General features: G+C 35.6%; 1 protein-coding gene across 1 annotated transcript in view; it reads right to left on the bottom strand.

Annotated features, from left to right (window-relative positions):
- MICAL3 (microtubule associated monooxygenase, calponin and LIM domain containing 3) overlaps positions 1 to 25 on the bottom strand; it is a 347,386-nt gene extending 347,361 nt beyond the window's left edge. Inside the window, exon 1 of the mRNA XM_074194932.1 lies at positions 4 to 25. The gene's annotated coding sequence lies outside the window, so the exon portion shown is untranslated. The remainder of the gene's footprint in view (positions 1 to 3) is intronic.
- Between the last annotated feature and the right edge of the window lie 17,235 nt (positions 26 to 17,260).

Below are 17,260 nucleotides of genomic sequence, written 5' to 3'. Positions count from 1 at the left end.
TACCTCATTCTGTTCCTCTTCCAAAACCCAGTCCTTCTCCATATTTAGACATCTAGACTGGGCAGGAAGGGCACAGCCTTCATTCTTTTTAGTGTCTGCTGGGAGCTGTAGTTCCTGACAAGTAAAGACTTTTATTCTGTTTAACAGGACAGTTGGACTTTTTTCACAGGGTGCTTGATGTTGTAGGTGTGGATATTAATCAAGCCTTTGGTTCTGTCCCGAGTTTTCTCCATATAATTCTGAGTAAAGCATTGCTCTGCTAAGGCTATGTTTCCCCATCTGTAAAATAGGCCCAATTATGCCCCATCCAATCAAAAAGATTGGAGTTAACAGTCTTAAAGTGCTTTGAATTTTCTCTAGGAATGTACATTCTATAAATAAAAGTTGTCATTAAAGAAAAAAAAATTATTATGATTGCTTAATTGCCTTTTCTGACCTAACACTGCATACTTCATAAATAATAATAGCTAGCATTTCTATAGGGTTTGTAAAGTGCCTTAGATACATTATCTCATTTCATCCTCATAACAAACCTTTTTGGTATGTGCTATTATTAACCTCATTTTTACAAACTGAAGCTCGAAGAGCTTAGGGTCCAGCTATTAATAAAATATTTCAAGTAGGATTAGAACCCTATTCTTTCTAACTTAAAGTCCAGAATCCTGTTCAATTTATTTCACTGCCTTTCTCTCTATTATTTATCTCATTCTACCTACCTTTATGTTTTTAAAGATTTTTTTCTTTTTCTGTATCACATTTCATTTTGTTTTGTTTAATCATCTCTAGCCTCTCATTTTCCATCAAGCCCAATAACAGGGTCACTTCCCTACCACTGAAAGAAAAGGATTAACTCTGACCCTCCACTTCAGTTCTTTCTGTTCCCCACCCCTCTCTCCCCTCCCCAAAATTTATGAAAATAGACCTGATTTGTATCATCAATCTTACTTCTTAAACTTCCTCTAGCATTTGTGTGTGGATGCTTATAAAAGGCTCTTTTCTGCATGATAGATCCTGATTTCCATCCTCACTGTAAAAGGTATCAAAATTCACAGGTAGAAGGAACAAGAGAATAATACAATTAAAAAGGATTTAGAGATTATTTAATCCACTTTCCTGCTTTGTGGAAGAGCCCTTCTAACTTCCTGGACTTGAGGATAGTGAAAAAAAGGAGAGAGAGAAGAATCAGTTATTATAGAATTTCTAGCATAGTGGATAGAGCTCTGGACTTTGGTTGTCTGGTTGGACTCCTGAGTTGTTTTTCAATTCTTAATTTTTTGATTCTGTGAGTCTACCTCAAAAGAGCCCAAAAGCTATCTTTCCTTTCTCCTTCTGGACACAAGAGAGGATGGCTCTTTCTGGCTAACTTGACAACCATCTTTTTCAGAGTCTCATCATTCTGGGGAATCTGTGGACCAATCATGAACTGTTGGTAATATTTGTCCTTTAGCAAGGGTCCAGAGCACATGTTTTACCAGAAAAGGGTTTGAGGGCATTCTCAGTTCCAGATGAAAAGTCCCAGTTGAGAAGCCCAGGGAAGCTCTCTTTATTATGAGGTAAGGATCTATTTGTTTTACCATATTGTTACCCAGTTTTCCCAATATTTTTTTTTTAGTTATTTGTAAAGTAATACTTTATTGAAAGACAAAATAAATGAAGCATGTGTAAAAAATAACTTTTTATGGAATAGATGCCATTTCCCCAACATCACAAAAGCAGTTGTTTGCAACTAAGAAGTAGAGTTTTACAAATAATATATCCTCTCACTGAAGATAATTCAACTAGTATGCTGTAGAAGCTTGATCTTAAGTATTATTAACTTGGAAAGAACTAAGAACTTCAAAACATTCTGGCCATTATAATTCTGCCAAGTTTTAGAGCAAACCAATAGGAAAAATGATTTTAAATTTGAATTGTTACAATACTACTTAACCATCTTGTTCATTTGGTAAATTGCAAAATAGCTATTGCTCTTTTTTCTAGTCATTTTCATTCTACTGTCAAAACTAGACTGCCCATAAAAGTTGTTCCTCCTTAACTTTTTTCCAGATAACCCTAAAGGTGGGAATAGTCTTTTCTGCTGGTGCTGAAGAAAGTTGATTCTGGAGTGTACACTATGTTTTATTAATGCTAGGACTAGCAACTTAATGGATGAAGGCTCTCCTTTGGGGTTGTGGATCACAGTGAATCCTTCAGATAATGAATGGGCTTTCAGATGACTCTCTTCACTAGCCTCTGGTTCCAGGTTCCTGTCCTCTTCGACTGGCACAGCTGCTGACCGTACTGGGCGGCCGCCTCCACGGCCGGCCCGCGGCTCTCCCGCAGCTGCGGCTCCAGCTCCTGCGGCGCAGCCCCGGCCGCCTCGGCCGAGGCTCTCCTGCTCGGCCTCCTCGTCCGCCATCTTCACACCCCGCTCCCCAATATTTTTTAATTAGATATTTGTTCTTCATTACAACATTTTTCAGACCAACTATCAACCACTAACTTTTCACTTGTATTCTATTCCTGAGCTTTCTATTTTGCTCCTTGATTTTATTCCTCCTACTTCTTCCTTCCTGCCCTTCCTAACCCTCCCCATCACCAACATTTTGGAATTTTAAAGGACCCATTCATAGGATCATAGAGTTAGTGCTATAAAGTCATCTTACTGGATATCTCATTTTTTTTTTCGTTTTATATATAAGAAAATGGAAGCTCAGAGAGGTCACACAATTAAAAGCAGTAAAACCAGAATGAGTCTAGGTCCTCTGATTTCATATCAACAATATGCTTTCTACTGTGTTACCTTCTGTTCCACTGTACCACTGAGATATTTTTCACATTTTTTCTTGATGTTCTTGACTATTTAGCTGTTCAGAAGAATTTATAATAATTTTATCCTATTATCAGATTTTGGTGTATTGATCGGTATTTTATTAAAACTGTAAGTTGGTTGGAAAACAAGCATTTTACCAATTTCCTCAACATAACTATAAAGAGTAGATGGCCATAAAAAGGAAACCAGGATTTCACCCCATTCCTGGCAAATTTTCAAAGATGACTAAATGTTGGAGAGGTTATGGAAAGCTAGGAATACTAACACACTGTTAGTGGAACTGTGAATTGATTTAAGCATTTTGAAAAACAATTTGGAATTATGACTAAATGTAACTAAAATGTGACACTTTGACCCATAGATTCCATTGCTAGGATTATATCCCAGAAAAGGTCCTATATATATCAAAATGTTGATAGCACCACTTTTTAAAATATAGCATCTGCCAACAAAAGTTTCTATTGATACAAAATCCATTACTAGGAGAATGGCTAAATAATTGGTACATAAATTGTAATGGAATATTATTACATTGCAAGAAATAATAAATATAAGTAATACAGAGAAACATGAGAAAACATATGAATTCATACAATGTGAAGTAAATAGATCCAGTAAAACATTATACCTAGCAACCATTGTTCAATGTATTAGTTTCTTGTCTATGTCCCTGAGTCACCTTTTACATTATTAAGAACAACATTAGGGGCAGCTAGGTGGTGCAATGGATAAATCACTGGCCCTGGTCAGGAGTACCTGGGTTCAAATCCGGTCTCAGACACTTAATAATTACCTAGCTGTGTGGCCTTGGGCAAGCCACTTAACCCCGTTTGCCTTGCAAAAAAAAAAATTAAGGGCAACAAAGTACTGCAATAGAAAGAGAACCAGAACTGTAGTTAGGAGGACCTGAGTTCAAATCCAATCTCAGATAGTTGACACTAATTGTGTGACCTTGGGCAAATCACTTAATCCTGATTGCCTCACATCCAGGACCATCTCCAGTCATACTGATTCATATCTGGCTACTGGACCCAGATAGCTCTGGAAGAGAAAGTTAAGGATGGGAATTTAGCACACTCAAATACAATTAATTTGCTATCATGCCCAGTGACTAAAATCATATAAATAGGAACTAACAACAAAAAAGAAGCTGAATGATGAGTAATTAATGATGAACCAGTTTGACCTACAAGAAGAAAAGGATAAAATCTCTTGCATCTTCTCTCCATTTTTTATAGGGGTGGGGGATCTTTGGAATACTGTCCCATTGATGTGTTAGTTTGTTTTACTGAAGTGTTCTTTTTTCCTTCTCCAGTTTTAATGCATTTTGTATTTGGATGTAAGGAGTGGTTGACTAGTTTGGGAAGAGGAAAAGATATATTTTGAAATATAGATGACATAAACACAAAAGTTACTTAGTACAATTTAAGAAAGAAAGAAAGAAAGAAAGAAAGAAAGAAAGAAAGAAAGAAAGAAAGAAAGAAAAAGGGGGCATATAAGGTCCCTCAGCTTATTTAACCATAAAAGAGGTGTCTGGAATACTTGTCTTCAACTCTGTTTACTTACATAGGCTGTGAAAAACAGCATCAAAAATAATAGAGCAGTTTCAGTAAAGCCTGTACACACATGAGTTGCCTTATTAACTATGTTCATATGTGATTCCCATTTTTCCACATCTCTTCTTTCTGGTTCCTTAAACTCTGGTTTTGCTTTCACCTCTTCAATCAACCAGCTTCAATAATCAGTCACCTTTTGTTGGTGGGGATTAGGGAAGGGAGTGGTAATCCTACCTGTAATCTACCTCTATAATCACTATTATATTTCAGAACCAGACACATTAAAAAGAAAAAAAAAGGGGGAAAAAAAAGCCCTCCCAGGCAGACCCAGACAAAGTAAAAGAAGGAATGGTGACAGCTTGTCTTTTTATTAATGATCTTCTCCCAGAGAAGCCAGCACAGACATGCTGCTAAAACTAGGAGGCAGGCAGGACATTGGGCATCTAACTGAAAGAGATGACTCTATCTGGGAAAGCTCCTGTCTGAACCTTTAAACTCATAAATTCATCCTCAGAAAGAACTGAATGTCCTCAAACTTCCAGCAGCAAACGAGCTCATTTTAATATGGGACTAAGAATATAAAAGGAGGCATTCTCAAACTGAATGGTAATCTTTTTCCAGCCTCATGGAGGATAAAGTTCTCTAAAGCACCCTGAATTAGACTGATAATCCCAAACTAAGTATTTTTAGTTTTTTTTTTAATTTTAGTTTTGAGTTTTACAATTTTTCTCCCAATCTTACTTCCCTCCCCCCCACAGAAAGCAATCTGTCAGTCTTTATTTTGTTTCCATGTTGTACATTGATCCAAATTGAGTGTGATGAGAGAGAAATCACATCCTTAAAGAAACAAAAAGTATAAGAGATAACAAGATCAGACAGTAAGATATCTATTTTTTTTCTAAATTAAAGGGAATAGTCCTTGAAATTTGTTCAAACTCCACAGCTCTTTATCTGGGTACAGATGGTATTCTCCATTGCAGACAGCCCAAAATTGTCCCTGGTTGTTGCACTGATAGAATGAGCAAGTCCATCAAGGTTGAACATCACCCCCATGTTGCTGTTAGGGTGTACAGTGTTTTTCTGGCTCTGCTCATCTCACTCAGCATCAGTTCATGCAAATCCCTCCGGGCTTCCCTGATTAACTTAGAGAATGCTGAGCATAATGATTTCATACTGTCTATGAAAGAGTTGTTTAAAAAGGTAACAGAAACTTAAAATAGAAACAAAGATTTTTGCATTGTTGTAAGGGTCTATAAGTAAGGAAAAATTTCTACTCTAAAATCTTCATTAGTTTCTTTAAAAGAGGCTTATTCCCTTGGCATAGCAATGCCATCCAAATGAAGAAAATGAGGTGTGAGAGCAGGTCATTCAATCAACCACTGCAACACTGCACACTCTCTGAAATCTGTTTTATTTTTGTTTTTGTTTTTGTTTTTACATCTAACTCATCCTGTGTTACAAACTACTATGAAAAAAATATTTTTCACTGGAAAAATTCTGGATGAACAGCTGTCATTACTCAAAAGAATTGCGCATGCTGTTCACTGGTACAAAAGAATAAAGTCTGCCTAGAATTCTCCATGATTCAGTATTGAGGCAGTATCCTCCATATAGATGGCATTCAATATATATTTTTTGAATGAATCATGGTTAGGTTGGACAAAGTATATAGGGGTACTTTTGTTTTCTATTAGAAAAACAGGTGCATCATAAAATTTGAGAGTCTGCACATAACTTAATGGTTTAATTCAACCTATACAGAAAATGAATCCCCACCATAACACAGCCAGGTCATTGCTGTCTTGCCTTCACTTGAAGACCTATAATGCAACTCAGTTAATTTTATAGACAGCTTTAATTAAAAAGTTTTTTTCTGATATCAACCTTTCACTAGAAGTCATAAGGTGAGGAATTAGGAGATTTGCTTGTTGTACTTGACAAATATTGAGTTTTCCTAAGGAATATAGTTTTCAGTGGGTAAAATGCTATTCAGTCATGTGTGACTCTTCATGATCCCATTTGGAGGTTTTCTTAGTGAAGATACTATAGTGTTTTGCCATTTCCTTTTCCAGCTGATTTAACAGATAAAGAACTGAGACAGTTAAGTGGCTTGTCCAGGGTCACACACAGCTAGCATCTGAGGTCAGATTTGAACTCAAGAAGATGAGTCTTCCTGACTTTGGACCCAGTACTTTTATTTATTTTGCTACCTAGTTACCCTAATTTACTGATTTTCCTAAATTCATTTATTCATTCATTTGACAAGCATTCATTAAATGCCTACTACTTACTATGCTTGGCAATGGTGATACAAAGACAAACAAAACAAACCCAAGACCAACAGTCTTCCTCCCTCATGGAGCTTGCAGTCTACAAATTGAAACACCATTAACAATAACATAAATGTGAATATATGTCTCTATAGATCTAAATCAGTATCCTTGAGAGTCAACCCTTGAAGAAGTTAGAAATGAATTCCCAGTGTAATAGTGGGAATTCAAGTGGGAATTTAAATAGAACTTTAGGATCTATTCCAATTACATATGATTCTGGGACTGGGGTCAATTATCCTTCTAAGAGTCCAACTCTAACATTGCATGTATGTATGAAAAGGAGCCTGCAGAAATAATGGAAGAGAAAAGGTACAAGGAGGTAGGGGTATCTAAGATAGTGGTAAATTCATGCCACACAGGGGTACCTCTCTCATAAGTTATCTGGACATGGACCAAACCTGCTTACATATAAATGAATTAATTGAAAACTAGAAGGAAAGTAAGCCAAAATAAGGCACATTATTAGACTGGATAATAAGACTCTGGATATGAATGTTGATGGAGGTATGTGTCTTCTCATTTAAAGTTTGGAGTCAATACAAAAGTTCAAAGATTAACCAGACAAAGAAATAAAAAACAGCAAGATTCAATGTTTGCAAATTTTGAATCTGATTTAAGGCAGTGTTCCCTCTCACTTTGTGAAACAGCTTTACTCTTTATTATCTTTTTTCCCTTCTTTGACTTTTATCTATATTTTGTGGCTCTCTTTGGTTATTTTCCTCTTGTTTTCTTCATGTATTCATTTTTTCTATATATTGATGTTTTAAATTCCTTTTAAAAGGATTGTATACAATTGTTTTAATTTGCATTTCTCTCTAATCAATAATGATTTGGAGCATTTTTCCAAATGATTATATATAGCTTTAATTTCTTCATTTGAAAACTTCCAGTTCATATCCTTTGACTATTTTTCAACTGAGGAATGACTTGTAACCTTAAAATTGGATTCAAATCTCTATATATTCTAGAAATGATACCTTTATCAGAATCCCTAGCTACACTGGTTTTTATTAGTTTAAAAACTTTTTAATTTAATATAGTCAAAATCATCCATTTTGCAATTAATACTGCACTCTATTTCTTGTTTGGTTATAAATCCTCCCCTTTTCATTGATTTGATGGAGTATTTCTTGATCTGTTAATTGGTCTGTAGTATCTCCCTTTATGTCTAAATCTTGTACCCATTTTGACATTTTTTTTTGGTATAGGGTGTGGGTCTGTACCCAGTTTTTGCCATACTAATTTCCAGTTTTTCCCAGTAGTATTTGTTGAAGAGTGAGTTCTTATTGCAAAAACTAGTATCTTTGAATTTGTCAAACAATAGGTTACTGTAGTCATTTACTACTATTTCTTTTGCACCTATTCTAATCCACTGATCCTTTACTTTATTTCTTAACCAGTACCAGATAGTTTTGAAGACTGTCACTTTATAGTAAGTACAGTTTTAGATCTGGTACAACTAGACCATATTCTTTTGCATTTTTTCATATGGCACTGAATAATTAATGACTATGAGGTACCTCACACCTATCCGATTGGCTAAGAAGACTATAAGGGAAAATAATCGGTGTTGGAGAGGTTGTGGGAAGATTGGGACATTAATGCATTGTCAATGGAGTTGTGAACTAATCCAACTATTCTGGAGAGCAATAAAAGTAATCATACCATTTGACCCAGCAATACCAATCTTGGGTCTATATCCAAAAGAAATAAAAAAAAATGGAAAAAATCTCACATGTTCAAAAATATTTATAGCAGTTTTTTTTGTAATGGTAAAGAATTGGAAATTAGAAATCAATTGGAGAATGGCAGAACAAGTTATGGTATATGAATGTCATGTTATCCTATTCATGAGTGGTTGGACTTTAGAGAAGCATGGAAAGAATTACAGAAACTACTGATGAGAGAAGGGAGCAGAACCACGAGAACATTGTATACATTAGTAACAACATTATGAGTTGATCAACTATGATGGATGCAGCTTCCTCTCAGCATTTCAAAGATCTAGGACAACTCTGGGACAACTGTTATGTACAATGCCATCCATATCAGAGAAAAAAATAACAAAATAAAATAGAATAAACAAAAAATGCAAAATGTCAAGAACTATAAGTATTGTTCACATTTCCTAATCCTCAGAGACAGGCAGACTTCATCTTAGCTATCCCTGACAGGGCCTGTTATTTTTTTTACCTCTCATAATTCAATACCTTCATTACAACTTCTAGGGAACCACCCTAGGTTAGCTGACTGCTGACATAGCTTGGACCAGATGAGAATCAACATTTCCATCCCTTCTAGTGTCAGGGAGGAGCCCCAGGTTTTACTATTTGCCTACTAGGGTCCTACTGGCCTTCCCATCAGCTGCTTCTTTATTCTTATTATAACCCTGTTAGCTGATCTATTGACTTAATCTAAGCCCCCTTGGGGGGGTCTTATAAAAGGTCAAAAATCTTGAGGGAAAGGGTCCTTGGGCCTTTCCATCTACCTTTCTGGTTTGTACTTAGGTCTTCCAAACCTTTCCATCCTTCCAGTATCTGAACTTTCTTTTATGTGTGAGCTCCTTGATAGCAAGAACTGTTTTGGGTTTTTGTATTTTTAGCACCAGCACTTAGAACAGTACTTAGTATATAATAAGCAATTAAATGCCTTTTCGTTAACCTTTTTTGCATACCTAGAGTGATTGGTATCCCACTTCTCTCATTTACTGTTATGTGACCTCAGTGGGCTCCAGTGTATTCATCTATAAAATAAAGGAGTTTGAAGTAGATGAACTCTGGGAACAATCTTATGATTCAGATGTAACAGGAATGATCAGGAGCACCCCCAATTCTAATTTGCTAACTTGGAGCAGCTTCTCAGAAGTTGGACATAGGAAAACTCCTGATTGTTTTCCATGAGTCCCTATGTTTAGAAGGGAAGTGAGGGAAGTTGCATTGAAGATTAAGTTTGGCTGAGAGTCAGGAAGATGGGCTCTAGCTACCTAGAGTGGAAATAACTAGTCCCACTCACTTTCTCTGGTGGGACTATTTTCCATCATTGTCTCCCTTGAGTACTGGCACATGGCAACATGAACTCACGCTTGCCTAGGCGAGAATGAGTCCCTGTTGGTTATCTTATGCTTAGCTGTTTTATTTCCTGAGCATAAGCTAATGATGATTGATCCTGAGGAAAAAGAAAAACATTCTCAGCTTTGGTGCCTACCTCAAGAGTTTTCATCCTAGAGTTCAGTTAGTTGATGAGAGCCATAAGAGCATGATTCTTGAAGAACTACCAGTATCAGGTTTCTAAATCTGAAAAGGACTGAAAATCAAAACAATGTCCCAGCTGGCTAGAAGATCCAGACCTTGGAAGATTGCTTATACAGAGTATTGTAAAGTGAATGAGAAATATTGGTCTGGCAGTCACACTGAAGCCTTTATTCCCAGGGGATGTCTAATGGACAAGTATAATGTTCTATTTGAGATGTTTTATGTTCTTGTATCTGCCCATGAGAACATATATTCTTTGAATCTTAAATGTTTTCTGGGGTGAAAGCAATAGAAAACCCACATTATATAATTAAATGCTTTACTAAAAAGGGACCCTGTTAGTCACTTAGACAGTCAATAAATACTTAGTAAGAAGCTTTAGGCTAAGTGCTGTTGATACAAAGAAAGCTAAAAGATAGTCCTTGTTCTTGAGAACTTAGATCTAATGAGGGAGTCAACATGCAGATAACTATGTACAAAGAAGTTATGTGTAGATAAATTTGAAATAACTAACAGAGGGATTTTAGTTGAGTCTTCAATGAAGTTAGGAGGCAGAGATGAGGAGGGAAAACATTCCAGGCATGAGAAAGGACACCCTAGCCTTGAGTCATACCTAATCTTTGTTATAGGTATTTTCCTGGAATTTTACTCTAAAGTGGGAGCAATAAACTAGAAAGAAATGAAAATGAATCCTCTCTTTGGGGTCAGATGTTTACTCCTCCCCAATAAGGTTGAATCTAGTTTCACAAGAGCCTAGAATTCCTCTTCCTTTATTGGGTTTCTTGAGTTTCCAATCATAATACTATTATTTGCCCATGTACTCGAGAGTATTGAAATTTGGAAGATGGGTTTTGGATGATAAAAAAAATCTATGTCTTCTGCTTGAAAATCTTCTTGTAAAGGGATGCCAGATTTTAGTGTTTGGGACACAGCATATCTGGAATGAAGATGAAAGATAGGATGTGATTGAGTGCCATGTAATGTCTAGAAGTTATAAAATGCCAAATTACTGTGTATCCTGACAGTAGGAAAGATTAAACAATCGCAGCAATATAATCATAACAATACTCATAGCTAACATTTATTTAGCATTTATTGTGCTAAATACTTTTTCAATATTATTTCATTAATAACCCTGGGAGGTTATTATTATTATTGTTGTTGTTATCTCTATTTTACAGATGAGGAAATTGATATAAACAGAAGTTTAGTGACTTGCCCAAGGTTACACAGCTAAAGATTTAAGGCCTGATTTGAACTCAGGTCTTCCTGACTCTAGGTCCAGTACTCTATTCATTGTGCCATGTAGCAACCTCTAATATGGTATAATATGACACAATCCCATGTATGAAGTATATCCATTTGCCCTAGGGGATTCATGTACAAGAGAAAGTTTATTGAATTTGGAGTCTCAGGAACAAAGTTCAAATACCATCTCTACCATTTATTTGCTGTGTGATCTTGGACAAATTACTCTCTGAGTCTTCTACTTTTCTCATTGGTCAAATGAAAAGATTGAACTATGACCTTTCAGTCAACGCTATATAATTCTCTGAACTCTAGGGATAACAATCCCTAAAGACATATTTTATTCATTCAGTTATATCCAACTCTTTGAAACTTCATGGACCATTGAACACTAGGCCCTTTTATCTTCCACTATCTTCCAAAGTCTGTCTGTCTGTCTGAGTTCATCTTGCTTCCCTTCTCCTTTTGCCTTCAATCTTTTCCAACATTAGGGTCTTTTCCAATGACTCCCTCCTCTTATTATGTAGACAAAAAATTTAAGCTTCAACTTTAGTATTTGTCCTTCAAATAAGTAGTCTGAATTAATTTCTTTAAGTATTGACTAAATAAGAAACCATAAGTGGTCAGACTCTAAAGAAGCATGGAAAGAATTACATGAACTGATGCTGAGAGAAATGAGCAGAACCAAGAGAACATTGTACATATGAACAACAACATTGTGTGTTGATCAACTATGATGGATGCAGCTCCTCTCAGCAATTCAGAGAGCTAGGAAACCCCTGGGAGACCTGTTTTAGACAATGCCATCCACATTCAAGTGAAAAAACAAAAAATCAAAAAATCATAGAATCTGAATGAATACAGATCATGTTTTAAAATTTTCTCTTATCCCATTGATTTCTTTCTTTTCCCTTAGTCCTAATTCCTCATACACAGAATGACTAATATGAAACATGTTAAACACAAATGTACATATACAATATTCACTATATTTTTTGTTGCTAAGAGGAGGGGTATGGAAGGGAGGTTGAAAGAGAATTGTTTAACTTAAAAACGTGCATGTGAAAGAATGTTGAAAACCTTCATAACATGTAATTGGAAAAATAAAATGAAATATTAATTAAAAAATATTAACTGAGTTGATCTCCTTGTTGTCCAAGGGACTCTGAAAAATCTTCTCTAGGACTACAATTAATAAGTCTGGATGCTGTGGTACTCAGCTTTCCATACAGTTCAACTCTCACACCCTTTCATTACTATTGGGAAAAAACCATAACTTTGATTTTACAGATCTTTGCTGGCAAAGTGATTCTGTTTTTTAGTAGTAGATTTGCCATTTCTTTCCTTCCAAGAAGCAAGCATCTTTTAATTTCATGACTGAAAGTCACAGTCTGCAGTGATATTTGAGCCCAAGAATATAAAATCTGACACTGCTACCATATGTTCATCCTCTGCCAGAAAGTGATGGGATCAATTGCTATAATCTTAATTTTTTCGATGTTAAGCTTCAGTCTTGCTTTTACATTCTCCTTTTTCACCCTCACCCTCATCAAGAGGCTTCTTAATTCTTCTTCACTTTCTCCAATATAGAGGTATAATCTGCATATCTGTGATTGTTGATATTTCTAACAATCTTAATTCTGACTTGTGATTTGTCTAGCCTGACATTTTGCATGTTGTATTCTGAAAACAAGTTAAATAAATAAGGTGACAATAAGCAGTCTTTTCAAATTCTTTTCTTAATCTTAAACCAATCAGTTGTTCCATTTTGTATTCTAATTGTTGCTTCTTGACACACACAGAAGTTCATCAAGAGACAAAGAACATGATCTGGTACTCCCATTTCTTTGAGACCTTATCACCTTTTATTGTGATTTACAATAGTGAAAAGTTTTAGTGTAGACAGTGAAACAGATGTAGACTTTTTTTTTCCCCCTGGAACCCCCTTGCTGGATCTCCCTTGCAGAAACATAATTCAGTGAATGTTGGTAATGGCCAAGTCACTAATTCCTCTGCCTTTTTGAAAACAGCTTGCTCTTCTGATAATTCTCAGTTCACATATTTCTGAAGACTTCCTTACAAGAAACTTAAGCATAAACTTGCTGGTGAGTGAAATAAGTGCAAATTGTTAAGGAATTTGAACATTCTTTGGCATTGCTTTTCTTTAGAACTGGCACATAAAATGATCTTTTCCAATTTAGTGTCTGCTGTTGAGTTTTCCATATTTATTGGCATATTGAGTTCAGCACTTTAATAGCATCATCTTTTAGGATTTTTAAATAGTTCAGCAAGATTCCATCATATCCACTAGCCTTATTGATAGCAATGCTTCCTAAAGTGCTCTTGACTACATTTTCTAGAATGCCTGGTTCTAGATTAGTAACCACACTAATGTAGTTATTGGTGATATTAAGATCTTTCTTGTATAGTTCTTCTCTATATTCTCTTCATCTCTTCTTAAACTTTTCTACTTTTGTTAAGTCCTTGCCATTTTTGTCTTTTATCATGCCCATTTTTGCATGAAACATTCCTTTGATGTCTCAAATTTTTTTAAAGAGATCTCATCTTTCCCATTCTATTTGCATTGTTCATTTAAGAAAACTTTCTTATTTCTCATTGCTGTTCTCTGGAATTCTACATTCAGTTGGGTGTATTTTTCCCTTTCTCCCTTCCATTTCTCTTTACTTCTTTTTCCAGCTATTTGCAAAGCCTTATCAGCCATATAAAGACAATTTCTTGGTTCCGCTTCTTTCTGGAGTATGCTACCATCTTCTGGAGAAAGTGAGAATAACAAGGGCTTTCTTCAGGCAAAGTAAAAGTTCTCAGAGACATCAGGGTAAGAGGCTCTTATGGAGGTCCAGTGCTGATGCCAATTCACTCTTTCTTTGATTTTACATGCATAAAAACATATATGTGTATTGTGTATGTATATATCTACATTAATATCTAAATACTTTCTCTGAATGAATCACCTTCCCCTTTCTGAAAGGCATTCAATGTAATTCTCTGGGGGGGAATAGGAGTTAGTTGTTATTAGTATCTACATCATTTAACCCAGTGCTTGGTATATAAAAAGTACTTAATAAATTCTTTTCCATTCATTTGTAACTAGGTTAAATTACTAAGTAGGGAAACAAACATATTTTGTTGTCTAATAACTATATTTTTTATAATGAATCTGTCATAAGTACTCCATTTCCAGTCCTCACCAAATGTCAAACCACTAGCTCATTCTTTGGGTGGGTGGGGGGACTAGGGGTGGCAAAATTTGCTTTCAGTGTTTTCTGCAAGAAAATGATAATCAGGGAAGGAGTTAGAATGAAACTTTAGAATATTTAAAACATAAAGCATATAACATATTTAGAACATATAATAAGAATATTAGAAGAGAACAGATATTCCCACTAATTTACCACTCCTGGTACCCAGACTACTTTTGATCCTGGGCACCAATACTGACTCTGAGTTTGTCTTTTGAGAATAAAGACAGTGGCAGAGAAGTCACTGTTATGGAGCTTTGCCCCAAGATGGAAAGGGGGACTTTTCTCCCCATATCCTTCCCACATCAATGTGTGTATTAAATTACCTGTCATATCCTTATCCTAAGGTCTTAATTAAGGAATTAATCTTTTGGAAGCTGAAACTGAGAGAAAACATAGGGCATATACCCAGGTCAGCCCTCTTATCTTCATTCTTTCTTTATCTATTGAGTGCAAACCTAATTAAACAGACTCTTAGGTAAACTAAGGTTATAAATTAAACTACATTTAGAGGATTCACAAATAGGTTGATTGAGGAGGAAGGTTTACACGTCAACAAGGAGTCAGGGATAGTTGTGATTCTTTCTCTAAGCATGTTTAAGGCCTTGCACAAATTTACACACTTCAAGGGACAGGTTTCAACCAACTCAGCCTCTCAAATAGGAGAAATGGCCCTGACCTTCTCTTAATATTACTATTATTTATGAATCAGGTTCTGGTCAGGTGAGATTAATATTAACAGAAGACTGATCTGCTGTTAATCAAAAACTGCTGGAGGAATAAAAGAAAATCAGAAAGCAAAAACTCTCATTATACTATAAATATTTTTCCCCCAGGGTAAAAAACGTTTGAGGGGAGGGAGTACATTAGCTGAAAATTGTATGATTAGTAGAAGACCAGACAGGGAGTTAAGTCCCGCTTCCACCTTGAGGCAACGCATACCAGGCTTTACCTTGAGTAATATAGTATGACTTCTCTGCCATTGTTTTTTATTCTTAAAAAGGTAAACTCAAAATCAGAATTGATGCTCAGGATTGAAGGTACCCAGGGACCAGAAATGATTTCATATGTTAGTGGGATTTATTTTCTTCTAACATTTCTGCTGTCATATGATCTAGTTTTAAATACTGTGAAGTTTTATCTTGATTATTTCTTATCTGAGTATTCTTTTCCTGCAGAAGACACTGAAAGCAAACCTTGCTTACCCCACCACCACCACCATGCACAAGTGTAAGTCAATGGCATTTGGATTAGAGTTGTCTTCACATGCACCCCTCAAGACTGGAATCAAGAATATTTATGATAGATTCATCATAAATAAGATAGTTATAAGACAACTATTTTGTTGTATATTTGCTTCCTCAATTAGGAATTAGAGCTAGATATAAAAGAATAAATGAATGAATGAAGCAGGCCCAATTCTCCAACATCCTAAGGAAAATTGATTTATTTGATTTTGATAGTTCCTTAAATCCTATATCTCTGCTTTTAATTTCTTCACCTTGCATTATTTCTTAATCCTTTGTAATGTGGTTGGACTGTAACTGTTCTCTTATCTGCTAAACTGATGGCCTTTTTTTCATGCTTCTTTGGCATTATTAACCATTTTGTTGTCCAAATTATTTCTTCCTTCCTTGCTTTTGATGATATTACCCTTCTTTTTGTTTTTCTATCTAGAGTTAGTGCATTAAGACTTTTGTTCAAGTAATAACAAAAAGGCCAAGATTAGTTAAAGTGAAGTGTGTGTAACAGAGTATGGTATAAGGACACTAGAAAGGTAAGAAAGGGCCAAATTATAAAGGGATTTAAAATTTGATCCTGGAGGTAATAAGGAACCACTGGAATTTATTGAATTGGTGGAAATGACATAATCAGCTCTGAGATTTAGGAAGATTTGTTAGCTGATTGGAGAACAGATTAGAGTAGGGAGCGATTTAAGGCAGGCAGACCCACCAGCATGTTACTGCAAGTAATAAAGGCCTGCATCAGTATGTTAGCAATATCCAAGAAAGGAAGGGGAAGAAGAGAAGAATGCAATGTAACAGACACTGTGCTAACTGCTTTACAAATATTATTTAATTTGCATCAACCTTATGAGATAGGGGCTATTATGATTTTCATTTTACAGTTGAAGAAACTAAGGCAAAGATTAAATCCAGGATCACACAGTTATTAAGGATCTAAAGCTGGATCTGAATACAGCTCTTTCTGACTCCAGGTCTAACCACACAAGCTAGTTGCATCAAGAGGAGAGAAGGGGATGTATAGATAAAAGAGATTAGGAATGCAAAACTAACTGGACTTGAGATCATGGTGAGAACAAAAAACTGGGCTAAAGATTATAAGGAAAGAGAAATGATAAAAGATTATGATAAGAGTCTATGAATGTGAAAGTAGAACATTTGGTGATAGCAAAATAAAAGACAAGAGACTCACTTTCAATTGCTGACCAATTGGCATCATAGGTAGGTAAAACAAATCACCTAAGAGTGGTAGCCCTCACAAGCATAATTCCAGAAGATGGGACAGGACAATTGTTTCTGCAGGTCAGAAAAAAAATCCCTAGCATCATCAATGGTTTTAGTATTTGAAACCATTTTAACTTTATTAATGGGAATGACATTAAAGAAAAAGTTTTTTTTATTTCATTGTTGTACCTCAAGTATTATGGGGCTCTTTTTTCTACCTTGCATCTGGACCCTCCTAGATGTGCTATCTCCCTCATTAGAATGTGACCTTCTCAAGAAGAGGGACTTTCTCACTGCTATGTTTATATCCTTAGTGTTTTGCACAAATTTGG

This window comes from Macrotis lagotis, chromosome 7 (assembly GCF_037893015.1).
Source record: "Macrotis lagotis isolate mMagLag1 chromosome 7, bilby.v1.9.chrom.fasta, whole genome shotgun sequence".
NCBI lineage: Eukaryota > Metazoa > Chordata > Mammalia > Peramelemorphia > Peramelidae > Macrotis > Macrotis lagotis.
Note: the sequence above shows the minus strand (reverse complement) of the source record. Positions and strands in the feature narration are given on the sequence as shown.